This window comes from Schistocerca piceifrons, chromosome 2 (assembly GCF_021461385.2).
Source record: "Schistocerca piceifrons isolate TAMUIC-IGC-003096 chromosome 2, iqSchPice1.1, whole genome shotgun sequence".
Taxonomy (NCBI): domain Eukaryota; kingdom Metazoa; phylum Arthropoda; class Insecta; order Orthoptera; family Acrididae; genus Schistocerca; species Schistocerca piceifrons.
The window spans coordinates 181,452,503-181,468,083 of record NC_060139.1 but is presented as its reverse complement, the minus strand read 5'-3'; positions in this window follow the sequence as shown (position 1 = coordinate 181,468,083).

Genomic DNA, 15,581 nt, shown 5'->3' with positions numbered 1-15,581 from the left:
AGGAGTTTTCGCGCTATCTGTTCATATGTTGGAAAAAAAAATCGGTCATTTTTACACCCAACAGGAAGCTACAATTTAACCCCCCCCCCCCCCCCCTCTTTGTTATTTCGTAACATCGAACTGAGTAAGATAACGAAGTCGGTCTACGATATTGTTGTCGATGATAGATGAGTAAACTGCCTAGGTTTGAGTTCTGTAACAATCATTTTTATCGTATTTTCCTCAGTTTTACGTATTTTCCGCCAGTTTCCGCAATTTTACAAGATTCTTCCATAATTTAAAACATTTTACCCAATTACTCGAGTTCCAAACCACTGCTCTCGACGACTTGTCACGTCAATAAAACGTCTCGCCACATCGATCTCTTGATGCTATCAGCCAGTGACATTGCAGCAGGGTTCTCAATTTCTATATCATTGCTAAACCACCTCCTCCATTACTCTAAGAGTGCTATTGCATGTAGACATATCATTAATGCTTTACACTGCCTATTCATATGAGACAAATACTGTTTCGTGGTGTGGGAAATAGCCAGTAGTAGAGACGAGGTGCAAAAATACGTTCCTTAGCCGAAACACTTTACAAATTCGGTAAGATTTTGTTACGATTGTCCATCTTCCCTTAGGTGGATGGGAGTCACGAAGTATTCTCGCATTCTTTGGATGAAATCAGAGACTGAAATATCTCACCAACGCCTTTGGTGATTACCACACCAACAAACGAATCATACCCTTAGCAGCAATCTGTCCTCTGTTTCGTTATGAGCTGCTCCTCCCGTGAACCTATTGGCTAAGGTTCCTGAGAAAAACTCTACATGTCTCTTTCTATGCATCTTTTAACTCCCTCTCTGTCTTTAACCAGTGTTCCCTGCAACATTGTCTCCGGTTTAATTTGGTACTGGCCAGAAACAGGAGAGCACTATATTGGCTACATTCAATGCTTCGTGTAGTAACAGAACGAGGTGAGATCCACATAATCAATACAGTTCGATATTTTGCTTTCAGAAAGAGCATAACATTGACCCATGCTTGCAAAACTGACCGACGCTAGTGATGTAGGCCGCTGTTCTCACCCCAGTACCGTAACTGCCGTTCTGTGGAGACTGTAGATACGAGTCAGATACATTTGTAGGTGTTGTGGTGATATAACGGACGGTCAAGAAGAAGTAGAAAATATGGCTTTTGCGTTATGGAGCTGCAGACAGAAGGAGTTCGAAACATTTTACGTAAATCATTTGTGCTATGATGTCAATTCTGGAGTATTGCTCTAGTGTTTGGAGTCCATACCAAGAAGGTATTGGAAAAAAAAATGATCATAGAACATAAACACATACCTAAGGCTACAACGTTCTGCACTTAAACATGCTATAATGTTAAAGCAGTGTGGTTTCCGATATATTAGACGTGGAAAGCAATGCTGTTAATACTCCAGTGCAGGAAATATATTCCCAACACCTAACATACATTCACTCTGCAATTTTCCTATCCCACTCACTATGGTAACAAACTGCAAGATGATTAAACTGTTACCTTCTACACCAAAGAAAAAAACATAGATTCTTTATGATACACGCACTAGATAGGTTTCCAGAGATGTATAGCACTCACTGTTCTCGTCTGATTACGGTTCGCCGGCCGCGGTGACCGTGCGGTTCTAGGCGCTTCAGTCCGGAACTGCGGGACTGCTACGGTCGCAGGTTCGAATCCTGCCTCGAGCATGGATGTGTATGTTGTCCTTAGGTTAGTTAGGTTTAAGTAGTTCTAAGTTCTCGGGGACTGATGACCTAAGATGTTAAGTCCCATAGTGCTCAGAGCCATTTGAACCATTTTTTTTATTACGGTTCAGAAATTATGCTATGCTCGCATCAGTCCCATAAAATGATTGTCAACTATGGAAAATGCATCATTCAGTGGCATCTTATCAGGGAATAGACAAATGGAAAGCATCAATGTTTGAGATGTGAAACTACATGCCATGCCGCACTAACTCTGTGCATGGAACACAGTCTCTTCCACACACAACGACTGTCAAGCTAATCTATACACAGGCATCACAGTACCCTGTCACTGACAGAATCACTCCAGTTATGAAACTGAAGACTCTATTTATGTCCAAGATGTTACAGTGAGTAGTTTGCATGCATCCTCATTTCTCTAGAAGAGGGTGTCGAAATAAGTTTTTCATCAGTCTGGTGGACATGATTCATCAGACATGCATTGGAAGTCCTCTGCTGAGCGTGGCATGGAGGTGCTTGCTGTTAACGATTGCAGGTAGGTAGTGCTATAAGTCACACTCAGAACACACAATTGTATACAACTCATTATTGCAGTTACGAAACTGAAGACTCGATGTATATCCAATATTTAGCTGGGAAACGGCGTACTTTGCATGCATCTTCATTCATCTAGAGGTGGGTACTGAAACAGGTTTTCCATCAGTTTCGTGTACATGATTCATCACACATGCACTGGAGGTCCTCTGCTGGCTGTGTTATGGGGAGGTTTGCTGTTAATGATTGCAGGTGTATGGCACTCAAAGTCACATCCAGAACACACGATTATATATGAGTTGAATGCAGGATATGCCACACAGCTGATACAGGCCATGAGAACAATGGGGAAAAATAGTAAAATGTGTGATAAATTATGTACCACAGCATCTCCAGCTCTCTAGAATGCATCATCATCCTATGTTGTTACAATCCCTCTCAACTGATTACTCCATCTATTTTCTGTCATCCTTTAATGCAGATCCACGTCAATTTAGAGTCAGATGGGGCTGTTTTCCAGGAATGCATCCAAGACGGCAGTTTACTTGAATGTATACCTTCTACCTCAGTCGACATACTGCAGAATGTTGCTAAAAACCATACGGCAACTGTTCTGTGAGGTATTTGTTAGATGACACTGCATGGTTGTGATTGAGAGTGTACAGAGCAGCACATTGTAAATACTGTTCGTTGGAGTTTAAAACACTTACACAGTCTTGCATGGGGTCAACCACACGATCCATCATGTAGTTGGATATTGCAGCCCCCGAGTTGGTCATGGTACCTGCCCCTCTGGCGAGAGCAAATGCTGGAGCTGCCTCTTTCCACCGTGAGACATAGCCGAGGGCAATAGCATGCTGTTGGCCGTTCTTCTACCGGAGAGTTGTATTTGCCTCATCTGTGACAAATAGTCAAGTATTTCGCTATTGTTCCAAAGCCAGCATTTCCTAGAAATATGTTTGATTTCTGCAGATCTGAAACAGTATATGATTGTCAACCAGAAACCAACCAAAGCAGGGCATTTGCAGCAGATGGATCTCTTTGTGTGCAATCAGCAAGAGGACAGAACTGCGCTGGAAAAGCACTACCAATGGGACAGGCCAGCTGCAGAACGGAAGTAGTATATCATTGTCAACCCAACACCGACCAAAACAGAACACCAGCAATGGATGGAGCTCTTTGTGTACCACCAGCAACAGCAGGATACAACAGGCCTGGAAAACCAGTATCCGTACCTATACGAGAGAAGAGGAAGGGAGGAGGGGAAATAAGACTGGTTCTAAGCTGCTTAATCTGTATCCACACATTGAGGTGAAGACACATGCACTCTTCTGGTGGAAGGTTTTTTTCTTCGATAGTTGTGTGATTGCATTACAGTGTTCCATCTTCCTGTTGAACCGAGGCTGGGATGCATTCATAGCATGACATAATCGTTGCTCTTCTGTACTTTGCTAATAGTTGCTCACTTATAAGAGGATTATGTCTCTCTCCTCGTAAGATACACTGGTAGCACTCATAAGAAAAACACATCTGCCATCCTGGAATGTTCGCTCACTATTGATTATCATGTTGTTACCTGGTCATACCAGCATTACGTTTTCGGTGAAATCTTCTACTCACCATGGTGTTGCAACTCGTTAGGCCCTATATGAATGTATGTTTAAGGACTGATGGATGGTGTTAAATGCTTATTTTGTGGTATATTCAACGCAAGATTCAATTTTCTTGTTTAAATATTCATTGTAGCAAGCATAAGTGTGTTTACACTTATTTAGCTGGTGTCTGCAGACTGGAAACAGTGTATCATTGCTGGCAGATGGATCTCAGCAGCTGTACACTTGTATATAGGTAGGAAGAAACTTTTCCTACACTTCAGTGATAGTTTGCTGTCCTACCCCCTTTTACCATGTATCTGTGCACATGGTCCGCCTCTTTAGCACGGTAGTAGCGTTACCACCTACCACGCAAGGGGGCCCGGGTTCGATTCCTGGCAGGGGACTGGGTGTTGTGTGTTCTTCATCATCATTTTCATCATCATTGACACGCAAGTCATCGAAGTGGCATCAACTAAAAAGACCTGCAATACGGCAGCCGAACCCCAAAGGCAATATCCCGGCCAATAAATGCCATATGATCATTTCATGTAGCCATGTCTCTCAGCATCTATTTCACTTGTAGAATGGTAGGAGGCTACTCTTGCCATGCTTCAGTTATAGTTTGCTCTCCCACTGCTTCTTACCGTGTATCTGCGTACAAGTTTCTCAGCAGGTATGCAGCTGTAGTCAATTTCTGGTGGTATTGTGGTGTAGGGCACACAGCAAGATGAACGTATACACATATGCAACTGGAAAGGGGACAAAACCCGTTGAAAGCATCCTCAGTTGAGCCCCATATACCATGGCGAGCCCTTATAGTTCATTTAGTCAGGAGTAGTGGAATAAGACGAAGTCTCCTGCACTATGGATTTATAAGGCATTTCAAAAGACACAAACAGCTCCAGCATAGGCAGTAGTCTCTATGAGTAATGAAATGCATCCTCAGCCCATCCTCCTACAACCATTATTTGCTGAACAGTATTCCCCCTATGCCCATTCATCATAATCTCTTTCCATTCTTCACACAGGAGGCATGTACACAGTCTTCAGCTGTATACTTACAGGTTATACACTTATCAAACTCCTCTCTGTCCAACACCAAAATCTCGTCAATTGAACTCATTTCCCAGCAATTTAATTAATGTTAAAAAAAATTACCATTGTATTGATCTAATTTATCGCTCATTTTGTGTCATGAGATCAATTTTTTCATGAGAGCGTTTTTCTCTCACCCTGTCAATTTTAAGCTGTTGTGTTTATGTGAATCTCAAGCAGCAAGGCGTAGGGTAATTGTCAGTTCGGTTTCCCAGCCAAAATCTGGGGAGTTCTTCCAGTGGGATAACGCCCTCAAAAATAAATAAATATAGATATTACCTTATATCTTTCCTCTCCAGCAGCTCAGCACAAACTGAGGCTTTTTCCCTCCAGTTTGTAAACAGGGGTGGGGGAGAGGGGGGAATTTGGGGTAAGAGGAAATGGGGGAGGGGAGAGGAGTGAGAATGGTGGCATCGACAATGCGACATTGTCACATCACCCCCACAGAAAGGAGGTGAGGGAACCACAAAGGGATAGCCGCCATTGTGAAAAAAATTGGCAACAATGCAGGCTGTGATCAAATTAACATTGTCCCTCTACTTCCATATAATTGCAGATTCTACAGGGTGTTACAAAAAGGTACGGCCAGACTTTTAGGAAACATTCCTCACACACAAAGAAAGGAAATATGTTATGTGGACATGTATCCGGAAACGCTTACTTTCCATGTTAGAGCTCATTTTATTACTTCTCTTCAAATCATATTAATCATGGAATGGAAACGCACAGCAACAGAACGTACCAGCGTGACTTCAAACACTTTGTTACAGGAAATGTTAAAAATGTCCTCCGTTGGCGAGGATACATGCATCCACCCTCCGTCGCATGGAATCCCTGATGCGCTGATGCAGCCCTGGAGAATGGCGTATTGTATCACAGCCGTCCACAATACGAGCACGAAGAGTCTCTACATTTGGTACCAGGGTTGCGTAGACAAGAGCTTTCAAATACCACCATAAATGAAAGCCAAGAGGGTTGAGGTCAGGAGAGCGTGGAGGCCATGGAATTGGTCCGCCTCTACCAATCCATCGGTCACCGAATCTGTTGTTGAGAAGCGTACGAATACATCGACTGAAATGTGCAGGAGCTCCATCGTGCATGAACCACATGTTGTGTCGTACTTGTAAAGGCACATGTTCTAGCAGCACAGGTAGAGTATCCCGTATGAAAATATGATAACGTGCTCCATTGAGCCTAGGTGGAAGAACATGGGGCCCAATCAAGACATCACCAACAATGCCTGCCCAAACGTTCACAGAAAATCTGTGTTGATAACGTGATTGCACAATTGCGTGCGGATTCTCGTCAGCCCAAAAATGTTGACTGTGAAAATTTACAATTTGATCACGTTGGAATGAAGCCTCATCCGTAATGAGAACATTTGCTCTGAAATGAGGATTGACACATTGTTGGATGAACCATTCGCAGAAGTGTACCCGTGGAGGCCAATCAGCTGCTGATAGTGCCTGTACACGGTACGGAAACAACTGGTTCTCCTGTAGCACTCTCCATACAATGACGTGGTCAGCGTTACCTTGTACAGCAGCAACTTCTCTGACGCTGACATTAGGGTTATCGTCAACTGCACGAAGAATTGCCTCGTCCATTGCAGGTGTCCTCGTCGTTCTAGGTCTTCCCCAGTCGCGAGTCATAGGCTGGAATGTTACGTGCTCCCTAAGACGCCGATCAATTGCTTCGAAAGTCTTCCTGTCGGGACACCTTCGTTCTGGAAATCTGTCTCGATACAAACGTACCGCGCCACGGCTATTGCCCCGTGCTAATCCATTCATCAAATGGGCATCTGCCAACTCCGCATTTGTAAACATTGCACTGACTGCAAAACCGCGTTCGTGATGAACACTAACCTGTTGATGCTACGTACTGATGTGCTTGATGCTAGTACTGTAGAGCAATGAGTCGCATGTCAACACAAGCACCAAAGTCAACATTACCTTCCTTCAATTGGGTCAACTGGCGGTGAATCGAGGAAGTACAGTACATACTGATGAAACTAAAATGAGCTCTAACATGGAAATTAAGAGTTTATGGACACATGTCCACATAATATCTTTTCTTTATTTGTGTTTGGCCGCACCTAACCCGATCGAGAATCGTGGAAGCTCCTCGGTCGGGCCTTTCGCGTCATGGATCTTCAGCTGAGAAACCTAACGCAGCTGGTCACGGCACTGCAGCCGTCGTGTCTTCGTATCCCTGTCGGTACCTTTCAGAACCTCACTGACTCTCTTCCAGCAGTCTGCACTCCAAGAGGTGGATATTCAGGTTTCTGACAGGTGGTCAGATTAATGTGACTGGACAGTGTGATATTGCTAACTCTTTCTGTGTGAAACGATTGCCTGAATACGTAATGAATTGGAAACGGAAAATTTTGTATTTTCCAAAATAAAAGCGAAAATAAATTGAGACATTTCTGGAAATGAAAATTATTGAAAGGCCATCAGAAATTATTGCGATTTATACAGGAAGAGACAGCATACAAATATTAGAAACAAGTTATTTCTTTGTGTCGGTCCTCTACGTCTCCAGTGAAATGTCTTCAGCGAAACCAATAAAAAATACTACACTGTAACATACACCGTCCGTCCAAAAGGTCTAGAGACTGGTTTTATTGCAGGCGTATAACGCCTCAACGCAGCAGCTGTAGTGGCAGCTTGAACTAATAACTGTAAACAGGAGATGAGCATTCGACCAGTCAGTTGTGAGCAGACAGTGTTAAGCAGTAGGCGTGCGTCCGCCGTGTCAACTTGTGCCACAAACTGCAATGTAGCAGCATATCTAAATCCAATGTTTAAGACATCCACCAGAATCTTTCGATGAAAAGAAAAGTGTACGTAAACTTTGCCCCGCACAACTTGACTCACGAACAAAAACAAAACATGTGAACACCTGTCGCGCCTTGACTGAAATGAAAAACGCGGACAATGCATTTATGGAAAAAATCATAATGGGTGCCGAGGTTGGAGTTAACTATACGAAACTACCACAAAACGACAAACTGCAGAAGTTCACACGAAGGGTCAATGGCCGGCGGTTGTGCCCGAGCGGTTCTAGGCGCTTCAGACCGGAACCTAGCGGCTTCTACGGTCGCAGGTTCGAATCCTACCTCGGACTTGGATGTCTGTGATGTCCTTTGTTTGGTTAAGTTTAAGTAGTTCTAAGTCTAGGGGCCTGATGACTCAGATGTAAAGTTCCATAGTGCTTAGAACCATTTGAAGGGTCAATGCTTTGACGACATAACCAACATTCATGCTCGTCCGAAGTGCGAGTTGAAAAACATCCCAAACAAGGATTTTTCAGAAAGTTTCGTATGATTATATGAACATTCTGTGCGTTGTACTCAAGCGCAGGGGGAGGGGGGAGAGCGACGTAGAAAACATGAAGCATTAGAACCACCATCTTAACTTTTCTCTATTTCTGTTGATACAGTCTCGTAACTTTTTAGCGTGACAGAGTAGATATCATCAAGGACAATAAAATATTAGGGTCAGTGCTTTTTGTTATGTTCATCCTAATATAATATTTTTGTTGTTCTTCGTTTGTGACTCAAAATGGCGACTTAACCGCGACCAACAAATATTTTGTCGCCAGTACAATGGTTCAAGACACATTGAAAATTCGTCTCGTCTTCTTTTGTGACATCGAAAGCAATGGGCAAAAGTATATACGATTACAGAGATTTAAATTACGTGCACTGCCTATCTGGTGTAGCAAGTATACTGTGATAGACCAGACATAATATACTCATAAAGTGTCGTATTTTTTAAGTATAGTTTGACTGAGACGCTATAAGATGCAGCTTGCAGAATATGTGGAAGCTTTGGCTCGCTAGCACACAGCTAACTAACGGTCGGTTGTCTTGTCACTGATCGACCAAGTACACGTCTTCTGAGCGTAAAAGGGAGACTCTCCAGCCCAACCATGTACGATGCCAAAACACCAAACGCAACGCTGCCTTTTGGATTCTTAGACAGAGCCAATTACATCAACTACTGGTTATTTGTTCTACAGTGAAAGGAAATTTTGACGTTTACCAGAATAAATAATCACAAGGCCATTGTAGGTAAAACAAATTGCAGGCTTCGGATCATTCGTAGAGTATTGGGAAACTGCAGTGAGTCTAGAGAGGTGTACGCTTACCTGACGCTTATGCGACGCACCCTAGAAAATATTCGAGTTTGTTGGACCCATAAAAAATACACTGAGGTGACTAAAGTCGTGGAATACCTCCTAATATCGTGTCGAAGCTCGTCTTGTCCGGCGTAGTGAAGCAACTGGGCGCCGTATGGACTCAACAAGTCGTTGGAGTCCACTGCAGAAATATTGAGCCATGCCGCCTCTATAGCCGTCCATAATTGCCAAAGCATTGCCGGTGCAGGACTCTGTGCACGAACTGACCTGTCGATCATGTCCTATAAATGTTCGATGGGACTCATGCCAGGCGTGCTCGGTGGCCAAATCATTCCCTCGAAACGTCCAATCTCGAACAACTGTGGCCTGGCGACATGGCCCATTGTCATCCATGTGAATTCTATCGTTGTTTGCGAAAATGAAGTCCACGAATGGCTTTAGACGGCCTTTAAGTAGCCGAACATAACCATTTCCAGTCAATGATCGGTTCAATTGGACCAGAGGACCCAGTCCATTCCTTGTAAACACAGCCCAAACCATTATGGAGCCACTAACAACATGCACAATGCCTTGCTGACATGGGTCCATAGCTTCGTGGTGTCTGCGCCACAACTGAACCCTACCATCAGGTCTTACCAACTGAAATCGGGACTCATCTGACCAGACTACGGTTTTCCAGTAGTCTTGGGTCCAACCGATATTGCCAAGAGCCCAGGAGAGCCGCTGCAGGCGAGGTCGTGCTATTAGCAAAGGCATCCGCATCGCTCATCTGCTGCCATAGCCAGTTTTCCCAAAATTTCGCCGCACTGTTCTGACGGATACGTTCGTCGTACGTCCCGCATTGATTTCTGCTATTATTTCGCTCAGTTTTGCTTGTCTCTTAACACAAACGCCGCGGCTCTACCACTGCCTTTCCGTGGTGAGAGGTAATGCCTGAAATTTCGTATTCCCGGCACCTTCTTGATCCTGTGTATTTCGGGGTTTTGAATTTCCCTATCGATATCCGAAATGGTATGCCCTGTGCATCTAGCTCCAACTACCACTGCGCATTCAGAGTCTGCTAATTATCGTCGGGCAGCGACAATGACGTCGGAAATCCTTTTACATGAATTACTTGAGTGCAAACGACAGCTCTTTCAATGCACTGCCCTTTTGTACCTTGTGTACGCGATACTACCGCCAGCTGTGTAAGTGCATATTGGTATCCCACGAATTTGTCACACCTCACATGTATAAAGAACAGGAAAATAATAAGTGAAAAGCACCAGTTTACTTTTGTTCTACAATATTACTTTTATTGTGTTGACCGGTTTTCGGCTTACAAGACCATTTACTGAGTATTGTCACCAAAGAAGTTACAAAGTTTGCAAAAAAGATTGGAAGAGAAGTAACACATCTAGACTGAAGCAGAAACACACAGTAAGTAACATCTTTGACAGTATGGTGGTAATGCAATGAAAGAGCAAAAAACTGAACAATAAATAAATAACAACGGAGTAGACAGGAAAACCTTTAACACAAAATAGGAACAGCATGCCTACAAAACAGTTTCAATTAATAAACAAAAGTAATAAAATAAAATGAAATTATTCCTAGACAAGGCTACATCAGGAGGTATGAAACATGAAGAGTGATACACAAACCAATTAAAAGAAGAAACAATTATCAATGTAACTACAGAATACATAAGGAACTTAAGTAATATCAATAAGATAAACAGAAATAAATAAATGCAGGAAAATGGAGGCGCTTGAAGGAACATACAGTAAATGCAATCTTTGAGAGCGTGGTGGTACTGCATTTTAACATTAACATTATATTAAAGCAGTGGCTATGTTACAGTTTGCTTTAAATAAATGAACAAAGTAAAATATGAACAATATCTGATGAGACAACTACAAGAGGTGTTAAACACGGACAGTAATACAAATACTAGTTAAAAGAAAGCCTTAAATATTGAAACTACAATCTATATGGAATACAAAGACAACTTAGATAAAACAAAATAACTTAATGAATACAGGAAAATGGGAATATGTAGAAACAGACAGTGTGGGAAGTTATGAACAACAGAGATGATTATATCAAGTTTAGGAGAGGGGAAGTGTTGAACTGTGTCTGGTCATTTGGGATTAGGTCTGGACTGTGAGCGGCCGGCCGCGGTGGTCTAGCGGTTCAGGCGCTCCGTCCGGAACTGCGGGACTGCTACGGCCGCAGGTTCGAATCCTGCCTCGGGCATGGATGTGTGTGATGTCCTTGTCCTTGTGTTAGTTAGGCCTAAGTAGTTCCAAGTTCTAGGGGACTGATGACCACCGATGTTAAGTCCCATAGTGCTCAGAGCCATTTGAACCATTTTGGACTGTGAGCAAGATGCTCACAGGTGGGGCAGTAAATGTTTGAAGATGGCCTTGTAAGCCGAAAACCGGTTAACACGATAAAAGTAATATTGTAGAACAAAAGCACACTGGTGCTTTTCATTTACTATAATGTTGTCTACCAAGAACAGAGGGAAGATTGTGTTAACATGAGTGGGAAAATAATTGGTGCTGAGGGCAAGCTGAAAATCTCTGTATTTCTACTGCACGCTACGAAAGCAAAAGGAGCTTCACAGCAAATCTAAATGTAGCGAAAGCCTCACAGACAAAAGGAAACCAAACGCAGCCAAAATTAGTGTAAGGAGAGCTGTACGTGAGGCGTTCAACGGATTCGAAACTAAAATTCTATCTACCAATTTGACAGAAAATTCTAAGAAGTTTTGGTCTTATGCTAAATCAGTAACCATAATCACCTTTTCACATGAATCACATGTGTACAAATGACAGCCCCGCCAATGCACTGCCGGTTTATACCATGTATACGCTATACTATCGCTATCTCTGTATGTGCATCTCGCTATCACGTGACTTTTGTCACCTCAGTCTAAGCCTAACGGAGACACCGAACTTAGGCTAACTAGGGCGGCAAGAATCGTCATAGCCGTCAGAGGTTTATCTGACTCACGAGAGAACGTCACTGAAATGCCCAAAAACCTGAATTGGCAGATGATTGAAGATGGACACCTACTATTGTGTGAAATAATATTTCCAAAGTTTTTTACGAATTCCTATCTTGTGCCAATCTCTTCATGTCAGAGTAGCACTTGCAAGCAACTTCCCCAATTATTTGTTTGTTAGATGTAGCCTTTACAGGTCACTCTAGTATCGTGGATGTTTATCCCTGAAGTCTTAATACACGTCCTATCACTCTGCTCCTTTATCTTGTCGGCGTTTCCCACATGTTCGTTCCTTTGCCGATTCTGCGGACGACTTCCTCATTGCTTACCTTATCAGTCCACCTAATTTTCAACAATCTTCTGTAGCACCACATCTCAGACCCATCGATTCTCATTGTTCCGCTTTTCCTACAGTCATGATTCACTACTGTCAATTCTGTGCCCCAAAAGTGCATACTCAGAAATTCCATCCTCAAATTAAGACGTATGTACCAGTAGACTTCTTTCGGCTGGGAATGCCCTGTTTGCCTGTGCTGGTACGCTTTTCTCGTCCTCCTCGCTTCGTCCGTCATAAGTTACTTTACTTCCAAGGTAGCAGAATCGCTTGACTTCGTTTACTTTGCCTTCACCCATTTTTGTGTTAAGCTTCTCGCTATTGTCATTTTTGCTGCTGTTTATTACACTGCTGGCCATTAAAACTGCTACACCACGAAGATGACGATATGCAGATGCGAAATTTAACCGACAGGAAGAAGATGCTGTGATATGCAAATGACTAGCTTTTCAGAGCATTCACGCAAGGTTGGCGCCGGTGGCGACACCTACAACTTGCTGACATGAGGAAAGTTTCCAACCGATTACTCATACACAAACAGCAGTTGACCGGCGTTGCTTGGTGAAACGTTGTTGTGATGCCTCGTCTAAGGAGGAGAAATGCGTACCATCACGTTTCCGACTTTGATAAAGGTCGGATCGTAGCCCATCGCGATTGCGGTTTGTCGTATCGCTACATTGCTGCTCGCGTTGGTCGAGGTCCAATGACTGTTAGCAGAATATGGAATCGGTGGGTTCAGGAGGGTAATACGGAACGCCGTGCTGAATCCCAACGGCCTCGTATCACTAGCAGTCGAGATGATAGGCATCTTATCCGAATGGCTGTAACGGATCGTGCAGCCACGTCTCGACCCCTGAGTCAACAGATGGGGACGTTTCCAAGACAATAACCATCTGCACCAACAGTTAGACGACGTTTGCAGCAGCATGGACTATCAGCTCGGAGACCATGGCTGCGGTTACCCCTGACGCTGCATCACAGACAGGAGCGCCTGCGATGGTGTCCTCAACGACGAACCTGGGTGCACGAATGGCAAATCTGATGATCCAGGTTCTGTTTACAGCATCATGATGGTTGCATCCGTGTTTGGCGACATCGCAGTGAACGCACATTGGAAGCGTGTATTCGTCATCGCCATACTGGCGTATCACCCGGCGTGATGGTATGGGGTGCCACTGGTTACACGTCGCGGTCACCTCTTGTTCGCATTGACGGCACTTTGAACAGTGGACGTTACATTTCAGATGTGTTAGACCCTTGGCTCTACCTTTCATTCGGTCCCTGCGAAACCCTACATTTCAGCAGGGTAATGCACGACCGCATGTTGCAGGTCCTGTACGGGCCTTTCTGGATACAGAAAATTTCCGACTGTTGCCCTGGTCAGCACATTCTCCAGATCTCTCACCAACTGAAAACGTCTGGTCAATGGTGGCCGAGCAACTGGCTCGTCACAATACGCCAGTCACTACTCTTGATGAACTGTGGTATCGTGTTGTAGCTGCATGGGCAGCTGTACCTGTACACGCCATCCAAGCTCTGTCTGACTGAATGCCCAGTCGTATCAAGGCCGTTATTACGGCGAGAGGTGGTTGTTCTGGGTACTGATTTCTCAGGATCTATGCACCCAAATTGCGTAAAAATGTAATCACATGTCAGTTCTAGTATAATATATTTGTCCAATGAATATCCGTTTATCATCTGGATTTCTTCTTGGTTTAGCAATTTTATTGGACAGTAGTGTAAATCAGGATGGCCGGAAGCGGGTTTGAACCGTCGTCCTCCCGAATCCGAGTCCAGCTTTACAGAGATGCTCAACAAACTCCAGTGACAGACGCTACGAGAGAGGCTTTGTGCATCGCGGAGATGTTTACTATTGAAATTTCGAGAGAGTACTTTCTGGGAAGAGTCGGACAACATATTACATCTTTCCTCCTGCATATAGAGAAATGACCACGCTAAAAAAAATTCGAGAAATTAGAGCTAATACATAGGCTTGTCGACAATCATTCTTCCCACGCGACGTTCGCGAGTGGAACAAAGAAGGGAAAATCATTTAGTGGTAACAGAAGTACCCTCCCCCACACACCATCAGGTAGCTTACGGAGTACTGGTGTAGATGTACAGGTAGATATAGATCCTCCATACACGAATGGAACACAAAGAAACCCTAATATATGGCATCCCAGAAGGCGTAAGAGCGCGATCTGCAGTGCTGCAATCAGAAATGCTCTCCGCCATGCACTTCACAGTACTTTGCAGAGTGAGGACGTAGATGTATATGTTTTTCAACGAACTGCATATGGTGGCCACTAAGTCTTCATCAGTCTTCAAGTAGGTTTCATTGACTTCATGTCTTCAAGGAGGAGAAGAAAAGAGCTGAAGAGGAAAACAATGTAATTTTTAAACCTCAACTCGTTTATGCTGATAAACATTTCGATGTTATTCCTTTTAATCTTATTCAGAGGAATAACTCATTTTCAATAAATTCCACGATTATTTTAAATTTGGTAGTCTAATGAAAGAGAATGGGATAAGAACGAGAAACGCACTTAGTTTTTTATAATTTGTGTATTATTTAACTCATCATCTTAGTAATGTGGGTGCAAGCTGTGTGCTGGAGTAGTTAGCGTCGTTGGCTGGCTTTCTGAAGGACACCAGTTCAAACCCAGTCACCAGCAATTTTTGCTGGCTCCAATGACAGCGATGTCGACAGGACGTTACACTTATCTCTCCTCCTTCGTAATGTGCTTATTTAAAAGGAAAAGTATTATTAAGTATATAAGATATTTTTATTTCTAGTTTTAAGCGAAAGAAGATTACTTTTATTTTTGCAATAGAAAATGACTATGAAGCCAGAGCGAGAAGGCAAATAAATTCCTGGAGGGGAAAGTCCTAAAATTAAGACATTGACTAAATAAATAGAAAAACAATAAAACATGGTTAGCGTTGCAGGCTATTAATGTGCATGTCCCCTATTTGATTCCCGGCATCTAGCATGGAAAAGTGTGGAATGGGGTCCACTTCAGCCTCGTGAGGCCAAATGAGGAGCCGCTTGACTAAGCAAGTAGCGAACATGACACGTAAGTCGTCCAAATGGCGTCACATAGAAAAGCTGGAACCCACATGTCATCTGTTTATCCGACAGCGACA